Source organism: Dermacentor albipictus, unplaced genomic scaffold, assembly GCF_038994185.2.
Source record: "Dermacentor albipictus isolate Rhodes 1998 colony unplaced genomic scaffold, USDA_Dalb.pri_finalv2 scaffold_12, whole genome shotgun sequence".
Lineage (NCBI taxonomy): Eukaryota > Metazoa > Arthropoda > Arachnida > Ixodida > Ixodidae > Dermacentor > Dermacentor albipictus.
The window spans coordinates 672,296-684,566 of NW_027225566.1; the positions used below are offsets into that span (position 1 = coordinate 672,296).

Consider the following 12,271-nt stretch of genomic DNA (forward strand, 5'->3'; position numbering starts at 1 on the left):
TCAGGATGACACCAGCTTCAAGATATTCATTCCCAAAATGCACGACAAAATACATGGGCGTTCCAGTCACTTTTGTGCTTCAATGCATAAAACAGTACTTATTTTGTGAACGATAGGGCACCCTTTGTGATGGCTTAGCGGCTACGGCACAGCGCTGCTCAGCACGAGGTCATGGGATCAAATCCCAGCCACTGCGGTCGCACTTCAATGGAAACAGGCACACGTACCCAAGAGGGGGCCTAAGCCCCCCCCCCTCCTCCCCCCCCCCTCGTATCCGGCCAAGGCACCACTCCTCACACATTCCTAAAGCGTCGACAAATCAATCTACTCGGCGGCCAACATTTTGCTGCCTTTTACAGCGAAAGCAGTGTATGACTAATTTCCATAGTTTTTTTCGGCGTCCCTTAACAGAAAAAATTATTATGTGGGCCGATCCTGGCGATAGTGCAAAAAGGGTCCAAGATCCAGGACCTTCTCGACTCGGGAATCTATAACGCGCCCTTCGGAATCTTCGGGATCGACCCACATATGGGGAGTGCTTAACGCCTGCTTCACCTCCACCGCGGGTCGGCCCGGCATTGCACTACCTTCGGTATGGATGCACGTGAGGGGAGCGCTTAATGCCTGCTTCAGCCCCATCGCGGGTGGGCCTGGTATTGGAATATCTTTGGGATCGGTCCACGTATGCGGGGTTCTTAACGCCTGCTTCTGCTCCGCCGCGGGTCGGTCCGATATTGCACTATCTTCAGGCCGACCCGCAGGGGAGGTGAAACACTTTGCTTTTCGTTTGAGAGCTTTGACTGTCGTCAGCTTTCGCTGCCATTCGATCTTCACGGAGTGGAATAGTTGTCAATTTTTTCACTCCTTTTGGATGGCGGTAGTTATCGGCATCTCCTGGGGTGTGGAGGCCAGTTATGTCATCGATTCGGTGCCTGCGCGATTAACTCAAAATGAATTCAGTTGTCACTATCTATTGCAGTAGGCAGGGCATAGTTGATTGTTTTAATTATAATATTTTACTTTATTTTTAATGCCCAACACAATTTTTATGCCACCATCTATTCAACGATCACGCTCATCCCTGTTGCTTCGTTAGTTCAACCTTCTTTGTTTAGACTGATCCAGTGCCAGGAAAGGGATTTGGACTGATCCAGCGCCAGGAAAGGGATTTGGTTCATAGTCGCCTGGTCTGTATGCTCGCGGAGAAAACGTCAGTTGCGTTTAACTTTTCCTTTTGCTTCATTATTTCCTCGAGTGACAGCTCGCCAGGACGCTGGCAGATCTTCGGAACCATATATCCGCGATATGCGTTAGATAAGGTGGAAAATTAGATATTGCGAAGCAGCGTCCATTATCAGATCCTGCAATAATCCTTAAACCCATAAGCAATATGACTGTCACCCGTTACCTCGTCTGGTTTTTCCCTTATTGTACAGCACTTTTCATGTAAAATTGGCAACTGGAAACAAGAGTTGCAAGGAGATGAGAAATTAAGTGATCTACTAAGGGAGAAAGCCATGGCAACAGCCATACAGCGAGGAAAAGCGAAAATTGTTCGAGAAAATATTTATGGATCTATATCTTTTTATTTAACAAGGAAGTAGGGAAAATGCTGCCAGAACTGGAGAATAATTCCGTGTGTTTTGAATGACGGTTCCTGTTATCAATCGAGCCGCCTGACGTAGCCACTTCCCTGCTATGCTAATGGGGGGGGGGGAGTTCTAACCTTCTGCGGTGTGCGCAGTACGTCTAGAACCGCAGCGTCCTGCACTAGTTTTATGGCACTGGTGACCATGGATCGTTACGCAACTTCCCAAATAACAACACGAGTCGGTTTTGCTACTTGGTAGAGCAGTAAACGAGGGGTTCAAAAGAACTGTGACTGTTCCGCAAATATACATTTCTCTAAAATTCTTCTAGAGCTAAATCAAAAAACGTTACTAGTAATCTTTATTTTGCACTTTTGCTTGTTAACTTGTTCTTGGCAAGGTTCTTCCTGCGCATCTTTCATGCACAAGTCCATTTGATGTGGTTCTTTGTTTGCCAAGTAAAGAAGAGGTGTATCTAACAGGCGTACCTGTGAGGTACACGTTATTTCAATTCTTTTTTGCAGCTTTACGCGTCTTTATGGCAAATGGTGGGCATCATTCACATTTGTACTAGTAAAAGTACCCTCCACCTCATTTGCATAGAACCTTGGGTTACCTTGGGTTGGGGGCCCCCCCTGAAAAAAAATCCTGCGTACGTGCCTGAATGGAAGTGAAATGTAAAAACGCCCATGTTCCGTGCATTATGGGCATGTTAAAAGTCTCCAAAATTTCTGGAGTTGGCCACAACAGCGTGCCTCATAATCAGATCATTATTTTGCCATGTAAAGCCGCAGAATTGGATTTTTAACAATTGTGGATTTTTACTGCAAGTTTCAGGGCGCATATCTTGACAACCGTGCAATCATTACACTTTATTTTAAATGGATATGCCTTGCAAACTCACTGTATACAATTAGTAAATTGCAATATGCGCCATAAAGTAATTAATGATAAGGTTGATTAGTAAACATTTGTTCATTGGTCTGCTATGCATTTCGATTTCTCGTGCTGGTAATGTCCAGTACTTCGAGTAATCGAGCTCAAGAACACAATCATGCTATCCGCCTCAGGATTTTTAAAAATTCTGTATGGTCTAAACAAACACCTCATATACTAGTCGTACGCTGCTTATTGTGGATAGGCATCATCTTTTGCAAGTGTTGCTCCTCTCACACTTTTCTTAACGTTGTCACATTTACTGTAAACATATAATGCAGTCCACTTTAGACTTGTTTATGCACCTTGAGATGACCTTAGATAGCAGTTTTGGGGAATTCATATGAGCTCTAGGTAAAAGTTGTTGCTGCACCTTGTTCACTACGCCATGCGTCTGATTTCTTCTTTGCCAAAGAACCTGTGGCCCTCATTAACGTGGTGGTTACCCATTATTTACTGAAATTGCCGTCGGAAAACTGCATTAGAATTGTGACTTTGCTCTTGTCTTTCACTATCTACAGTTGGGTTGTTGCGAGGTATGAAGTGGGTAAGCTAACTAACAGGTAACCACACTACACTTTTGAAGCAATGATAAAAGAACCTATTTATTGTCAGGCTGCCAAGTTTGCTTGTGAATCTTCTTAACGTCACTATGACTGGAGCACGATAAAAGTTAAGAAACTACTTGCTCCTTCTACCCTACACGTGGCGAAAGGGATGTGTGAGTATAGAAGAGAGAGAGAGAGATTTAGGTTAATCATTTGCCCTAGACAAGGCACAGACGTGTATAGTCAGAACTCAAGTTTGTCGCCTTCAAATATGGAAGAAACACTTAAAAGGGCCATGAATCACTTTTTGGACATGGTAAGAAAACATTGCCAGTCTCTGCAAGAGGCTCCTTTGGACATGTGAGTCAAATATTATTACATTAGATGGTGCAGGGAATGTACAGTCTTGTGCTTAGAACAGCGATAAATCGCTTGGTCTCTCTTCTGCAATGTCATTATGCAGCGTCATGACGACATTGCATTATACAGCTATTGTACAACTATTGACAGATTTCATGATCACGAGAACATTCTCACTAATGCATAATTGCTAATTTTGAGTTAATTAAATTAATCATATATATGTCTGCAATTACAAAATGACAGAAAACTGATTTCACCTTTGTACTGTCAGTCTCGGCACGACAGTTGCACCTAGCTGCATCTGCTGCACATGGCCTGCGAGATAGCAGTGGCACGCTGCGTAGCGTAGTCTACCGTGGTTGCCACGGAATGCTGTGACAAGCCTTTCCACTGCCAAGGCACTCAACTTTTTGGTCGGGTTTCGCTCCCTTGACTTCTCCCCCATGTAACTTCCAGCATGCTAGTGGAGACCAAAAGAGAGATAAAGCTGCATATTGGTGCGATAAAATCTCCCGTTATACTTGAAGGATTCACAAATTTTTTTTGTGGCGTGAGATGACGTTCTTCAATAGGGAGGCCATTCTATGATTGCAAAAGTGTTTCAGGGCCCTTTAAGCTGTAGAGGGGCTGCTGAGGCGTGAGCCCAGTCTCCCAGGACTTTAGCTTTGACAAAGGGTCACTTGTCTTGTCTGTGGCTCTCAAAACTTGTGAAATATGAGCAACTGGTGTCTGCATAATTGTACATAAGCAAGACAAAATGATTATAACAAAAAAAAGTCGTAAAGGAACAGTTACATGGTTCACAATTGGATGCCTGCCAGACACAAAGTGAAAGCTCCCATGAGCAAAACGACAATCACTGTAATACAAGTCTCGACATCAAGGTTTCATCATCATCATCATTTATTGGACCCTTAAGGACCCTTTACAGGGTATTACATAAGGGGGGGGAGTCATAGATATACATAAGTCAAAGATGTTACATCAAGAATGAATTGAAATAGCGCAGGTTAAGAAATACAGCAAAACAAAATAGGAGTACAGGCAACTTCAAATGCAACAACACTTGGAATGAAAAGAGAGATTGTTCAATTGTAGTTTCCTAAATGTGAAAGCAACCGCTCTTTAAATTTTTCAGGATCATGCTCCCTGACAATTGCATCTGGGAGTGCATTCCATTCCTGGATTGCTGTGGGTAAAAATGATTTATTGAAGGCAGCAGTTGATCCATACAGGCGCTGTAAACTGAGTGAATTGAACAGGCGTCGTGACGAATGTGCTGGTGGTAGAAGAAGTGATTCGCGCAGATGTTGGAAATGGTAGTACAACTTGTGGAATAAGCATAGAGGTGCTATCTTGCGTCGATAGACTAATGTGGGTAAATTGAGCGATGACTTTATACTACTGATACTAGTTTTGTAGTCATATTTTGAAGATATGAATCGAGCAGCACGGTTCTGGACCGATTCTATTGCATTGATTAGGTATGTTTGATGTGGACACCAAATCGCGGAAGCGTATTCAAGTTTTGCTCGAACAAAAGTTTCGTATGCCAATTTACAGACGGAAGGGGGTGACAACGATAATGTTCTTCTGATGAAGCCCAGTGTTTTAGAGCTGTCGGCGATTAGTTTCGTGATGTGTTCCGACCAGTTAAGATTGCTAGCGATTGGGATACCGAGGTAGTGATACGTTTGTACTTGCGAGATGTTGACTGTGCGTAATGAGTACTCATGGGTGATGTTAGTGTGCTTGCGGGAAATATGAATAAATTTGCATTTAGAAATATTAAGCTGCATCAACCATTTGGTACACCAGTTATCTATTAAATGCAGGTCATTCTGAAGAAGGGCCTGGTCAGACTCAGTAGAAATTCGACGATAAAGGACGCAGTTGTCCGCGAAGAGGCATATGGATGATGAAATACCACAAGGGAGGTCATTAATGTAGATGAGAAAGAGAAGGGGACCAAGGGCTGATCCTTGTGGAACTCCAGAAAATACCTTGCTTGAGGCTGAAGAACATCCACCTATAACTGTGTACTGGAGGCGGTCGGTGAGGAAGCATTTAATCCAGGCTAGAATTTACGGGTGTAGGCTGAGAGAAGAGAGTTTGCAGATTAGTCGTAGATGGGGAACACGATCGAATGCCTTTGAGAAGTCTAAGAATATTACATCAGTTTGAAATAAGGAATCTAGGTTTAAATGAAGCTCGGTGGTAAATTCAAAAAGTTGTGTTTCGCAAGAAAGACCAGACCTGAAACCGTGTTGATTGGCGAAAAAGAACCCGTTGTTATCAAGGTGTAGGGCGACTTGGGAATAAATTATATGTTCTATTAGTTTGCACGCAATGCATGTTAAAGAAATTGGGCGATAATTTGAAGGATCAGACCGGTTACCACTTTTGAATACTGGAACTACTTTGCTGACCTTCCAGTCATCTGGAAGTGCGCCTTCATTGAGGGATTGGGTAAAGATTATTTGTAGTAAATGACTTGATGGGATTACGGTTGCTTTGAGCACTTTAGCAGATATGTTGTCGGGGCCGGGACTGCTTGATAATTTCAACTTTTCGATCAGCTTTGCAATGCCTTCCGCCGTAACTGTAATGGGCAGCATCTGAGAAAATTTGGGATCAGAAAAGTTCGGAATGTTATGATGCGGTTCATGAGTGAATATCAAAGAAAAGTAAGAGTTCATAACATCAGGACGTTCGTCAGGCGACACATGCGAACCATTCGGGTTAGAAAGAGATATGTTGTGCGATTGATAGCTAGAAGGGGAAATCAGATTCCAGAATTTTTGTGGATTTTTGCTCATTATGTTCAGTAGATCCTGATGAAAGAATTTCTTTTTGGAGGTCTTCAAGAGGCTTGTATACTCTTTCAGACATGTGAAGTATTTTTCCCACCTGAGGGCTGAACTAGAACGCCTAGCTATGCGAAAAAGACGTTTTTTCTTCCGGGATAGCTTAGTTAGGGCACTACTGAACCAGGGTTTGCCAGTGTCGCCACGAATGCATATGACTGGAACACAGGCTTCAATTAGTGCCAAAAGTTTGTGCTTGAATATTAACCAGTTTTGGTTGACAGTCCTGGAAGGAGCGAGCTGTTTAAATGCGTGATAAAGATTCGTCAGTTCAGCGTTCATAGTAATGAAATCTGCTTTGTTATAATCACGGATAACTTTAGTGGAAGGGTTACGGGGAGGCTTCGGTACTGATAGGTTAAATAAAATTATATTGTGATCGCTGAGACCGGGAGCGCAAGACATTGAGTAGACCATTTCTGGTTGCGAAACAAAAACTAGACCAAGGGTGTTGTTGATCCTAGTTGGCATATTTACTGTCTGAGTAAGGTTTTACATAAGTACAAGATTGAGGAATTCTTTGGATTGGCCAGAAATAGCGCATAAAGTATCCCAGATTATATCAGGGTAATTGAAATCACCGCAGAGAATAACGTTGGCTCTAGGAAAGCGGTTGTGCAAACCGAGAAGGACAGTGTGTAGTTCTTTTACAAAGAAAATGTCACAGTCAGGCACACGATAGCAAACGATGAGTATGTTAGTGCTTCCAGGGAGAGGTATGTTCACGCAGAGAATTTCGAGATGGCATTCAATATCGAGTGCAGAGGAAGGTAGGTTGGGATTCACGAGAACTAGAACACCACCGCCTTTCCGTCCGACCCTGTCACGTCTGTGCACAGAAAATGGCATATTTGTCAGTAGCTCGTCGGATGAGATATCAGGGGTTAGACATGTTTCTGTGAAAACAGCGATGTCAGTAAGGTTATCTTGAAGAATGGCTTCGACACGTTCCCTTTTAGGAAAGTAGCTACGGATATTGGTAAGTAGAGCCGATATTGTTTGGTCTGCTGGTGCGCTGACAGGGCGATGTACGGGCCGATACGATGTTAACTGTGGAAGCCTTGGAATACGCGGTAAACACTATATTTTCAATTCGAGTACAGAATCCGATCCGGCATCGTAAGTGTATTGCTTGTTACCAATGACTAGTTTATCAAAACGGATCTTAAAAGGCAGCTTACTATTGAGGCCATATGCGTATAACTTTGCTCGAGCTTTGCGTACACGTGTAGAATAATCTTCTCGAATTGAAAATGTCTCCTTCAGTTAGATCCAGCTGACAAAATATTCGACTTCGTTTTAAAGCTGCTTAGTTTGACTATAATGGGACGTTGTTTATTATCGCAAAAACGACCAAGCCTGTGAGCTCGCTTGATATCAGAACTAGAGATTGTTACTTCAAGGTGCTCCGCACAGAATGATGTGATATGCGACTCAGACTTTGCCCACAGACTTCGCATGTCTTTCTTCAGTATCCTAATGACTCCAGTAGAGACAGCTGCTCAGGATAGCATAAGTCTCCATGCCTGCTTTGCGCTGTGGCATGTACAAAGTGTACAGGAATGGCCTCAGCTGTTTAGTCCATAGCCACAATGCATAACCACTCAGATAAAAGTGTGCACTGATGATGTTCAAGCAAATAAGCTTTCAATTTTCATGCTTGTGTTTTCTTGCAAATATGAAATAGACCGCGTGTTTGATGTGTCTAGCCATGCTGGCAGGAAGCCAGGCATTTGCACCTGGCCTTCATAATGAAGCTAACGTTTTGCATGAAGCCAGCCCTTTCTAATAATTGGCTCAGCAGCCTATGTTTTGTCACAATCAAGTATACCAAGGAAATCTAAGCACCAACTTGCCCAAGAAGAAGTCCCTTTTCAATGTATTCAATCGTTTTTGCATTTTGATGGGGAGGAACGCAAAAAGGCTGGTGTACTTAGATTTAGGTGCACATTAATAAATTGAAGGGGGTCAAAATTAGTCTAGAGCTCTTTACGACAGTGTCTCTCATAATGTAAAGTGCAGCTTCGGGGCGTTAAGCCCAACAATTTCATTTTTCATTCGCACATTGGCCTCGAGCTCCACCACTGGAAAAGCTGGTGCCAGCGTCGGCATGACATGCTATGAGGGATAACGTGGACATAGCGGCCGCGTCAACTGCTTTGGGAGCGCCAAAGCGTGCTGAAAACGAGAGTTTAAATTCCCTCATATGCTGTGGTCCTCATTTAGTGGCGAGATTTTCCTGCTTCGAGTGTCTACTTTACAGTGCTTGAAAGCACAATAGGTAGTGGCTGCCTTTGAAGGCGCGCAACATTGTAGGCTACCGCTCGGTGCCACAGTGCCGGATGTACGTAATGGAGTCCGGTGTCAGCCTTATTCACTCGTAGCCGCGGGACAAGAAGCTGCGTGAAGCTTGACTCGTGTAACATAAAACCGGCAAACAGCCATTGACTACAACTCAGGTATGCAGCAAGCACAGAAACGAGGAAGATTTCTGCTGAGGCGCCGGGTCTGCGATGTTCGGAAAATGTGCACTGAGACGCTCGCCCGAGTCCGCTGCCCGACTAATGTCATGACGGTTTGGTCTATGAACTTGTCGATGCTATAGATATTGTCAAGTTCACTGGAGTGGAAAGAAAGCGGTAAGAAGCACATTAAAAAAAAGCATGGCATATGGTCATGTTTGTGTTATGAATTAATGCACTGGATTACAAAAAAGAAGCAGTGGGAAATCGCACGCTGAGAACACCGATAAACATACCGTGTGACGTAACTCGAGAAATAATGTTCAAACGTCCAAGAATTTAGAAGGAAAAAAAGGTTTAATCACCGCGACGGCACATCACAGTCCCTGTAGGCGTCGAAGTCTCTACAATAAAATTATTTTTGAACAGCTAGCTCTGGTAGCGCCCACGCAACACTGGTTGCTTGTATGCTGTCAAATGCTCATATTCTGCGGCCTAAAGCTCATATGGCAGACTGCGAAAACGCGCACGCGGCGAAAGCGGAGCAGTGCGCAGACAAGCGTGCAGACGCGCAGTCGGTTGCTGCGAATCTGTGCGATTGCTGCATTGAGGCTTCATTCTATTATGCTCCATTTAGTTATACAAACACTATAAGAACATATTTCACATAGTTTGCTCTCAGCGTTTACCTACCTTTCACGCAAAAAGCTGGTATCGGGAGACTCCATTGTGGTGACCGCGCGCAATGGCGTTCACTGTACGTATTCGGTAAAGAGATAGCATCTGAAAACGATTCTGTGCTTTCAGTTTAACCAAAATTATTATTTAGACAGTAAAAAACTTTTCTCGTTTCCGCACATGGTGTTTTCAATGAGCGCTGACGGCAAAACCTATGAGGAGCGTGCCACGTGATCCCTCATACTACGCAAGAGAGGCGCTTTCGATAGATGGCGACTCCGTAACTCCTCGCCGCCAGTATAGAGACATGTTTGAGGACATGCTAGGTTTTCTCCACTGTTTGTTTCAGTCATATGATACCTGCTGAACCAGGAGCGTAAAAGGATGGGCTAATATAAATTCAAGTAAGATTATGCACATTCTGCTGTGTCAGAATGATATGGCAGTTATTAAAAAAAAAAAAAAAACAGCAGAAAGGGGATGCAAGCACAAGTGTCTGGCGCATTCTTTGTTTGTCAGCCTCCCTTTTCAGCTCGATTTTGTTTTAGAAGGGCGCGAATATCTAACTCACATTGATATATTTGTCACCTAAATAATGTTATGCTTGCAATAGAAGTTCACTTCACTAACCATACATCTTTGCTTGTGGACATACTATTTGCAACATTTTACATTGACTTAAAGGGCCCCTCACCAGGCCCCATACCAAATTTTGGTTATATGCTGTAACTTGTTACGTGTCCCCTAGGGAGCTTTCTGCCGCAAACATTTTTTCAAGTCGGCGCATTAATAGCCGAGATAGAAATATTTCAGTGCCGTGAACCCATGATTTCAGCAGGCAGGCTATACTGCGTAGCAAGACTCCCTCTCCACTCGCCCCCTCAAGCCTTCACAAGCGAAATTCCTTCCCTGCGTTCTCCCATGCTGGGCCTCGAGGGTCACATGACACATATGTCATATGGCCCTGCCTTCACTTTTTTCCCGCCTCGCTTTTTTTTTTTATGTGCGCTTCCGCTGGTGGCATTGAGCGCGAGCTGTTATTTCGTGCGCTGGCGCACTGTGCACGAGAACACCCGACTAGCGGTATAAGTCAGTGCTACACAAATACTGAGGCAGAACAAGCAGATCGCAGAGCATGATCACGCGCTGGAACACGGTAGAAAATTGCATAGTTTTCGTACCTGCGCACGTGACCGCACGACCGTGGGAACAAGCAGACGAAAGCGGAAGTACATCTCTCTTTCTTCGTTGTGAAGTAAAGCAAAAAAAACAAGCAGACATTCCGTTTGTGTGTTTTGTTATTTCTCTAAACTTAAATTCGTCAGTTCAAGCACCAGATCACACAAATAACAGATGGTGCCTTGAATAATTCTCAAAGTCACGCGTCACCACGAGTGACGTCACACTACGGAATCGAGTACGTAGGTGCAGGGATGCGAGTACGTCATCCTCTGTCTTGGAGTGCGGTGGCCGCGAGGAGAAGAAAAAATGGCGTTCGGTTTGACATTTCAGATATTTCCGCAGCGCGTAGCAATGTAAAACTTTGCAGACACTATCGTTATCACGCAGTGCATGCTCTGCGCTTGTGAGCTCAATATGGTCAGACCTGGTGAGGGGCCCTTTAAGCATTCTGAACAGACATTACCAATAGAGCAGGGTGTAGAGCAGCCTTGACTATGAAACGCTTTGCTTTAGTAAATAAGTGTTCAGAAATCGTGTATGGCAACTGCACTTCCCTTTCAGATGAACACGAAGGGACTTCTGGCATCTTTGTCTGGTCATTTTATAACGCTTTGACGGTGCTACAAAGCTGTGGAAGACAGTGTTTAGTCTGTATTTTGAGGAAAAGCAGCTTGTTATTGTAATAATCAGCCTTCATAGTACTTTTTAGAGGTAGCTTAACCTCATAATAAACCTTAGTCTCTACAGACTTATGGGGTCGGTGTAGCACTTCCAAGCATTCTGAAATAATTGGATGAAGGTGGGCTATGGGCATCAGTTCACCAAACTAATAGATCACCTTGACAGAAGTACACCAACTTTTTCAGTAGCTGGAAATATTCAGTATCAGTGAATTTGTCTTGACAGAATTTGTTTTAAGCCGACTTCCCTACTATACCTTCCATTAAAGGGGTCCTGAACCACTTTTTATTGAAGTGGAGAAAGGCATTTGAAGTGAAAATAGGCTATTTTAGATCTATTTTGCTGCAAAAAGTACCTAATTGCATTCAGCAGAAGCGGAGTTATTGGCAATCAAACACGGCCTTCGCTGTGCTCTCCTTCCTCCTTCAGTGCCTTGCACTGAAGACTATGGTGCAGTGGGGTGTGCCCATAACGCTCCGCCTTCTTTATGTCACCGTGGTGCGCAGTTCAAATTTCATTTTCGATGTTAACGTAGACACCATGACTTCTACCTTTGGTGTCTACAATGTGCAAAACGTAAGCCAAATGCAGTTGTCCTCAGCAAGCCGCAGTGTGCCTAGCTGCAGTGAAACGCTTTGCATTGGTAAATCATGGAAGCACCCAGCGGTGGCTCGTGGTATCTACACCATGTAGCTGACTGCAGCTTGACGTCGGCTATCGGCCAATGGTAGCCCTCTAAGGGAATGACAAAATAGCGCGTCTAGAAGAGAGTGAGGACAGGGCCTTCTGTTGAAAAGAGAGCATTTCAGAGAAAGGTGACTTAGCAATCCACTTGCAAGTTCCATGCACCGCATACGACAGCAGAACTTGGCTGAGATGTTTACAGCAGCATATGCTACCTGCGCACTATGTTATTTCACCAAGTCCAAGGGGTGGTTCAGGGCCCCTTTAAAGGGTGAATTCCA

The 12,271-nt window shown here is 44.0% G+C and overlaps 1 protein-coding gene across 12 annotated transcripts in view; it reads left to right on the plus strand.

Annotated features, from left to right (window-relative positions):
• Positions 1 to 12,271, plus strand: part of LOC139051497 (vinexin-like) — a 647,850-nt gene that overhangs the window by 535,530 nt on the left and 100,049 nt on the right. The window lies entirely within an intron of this gene.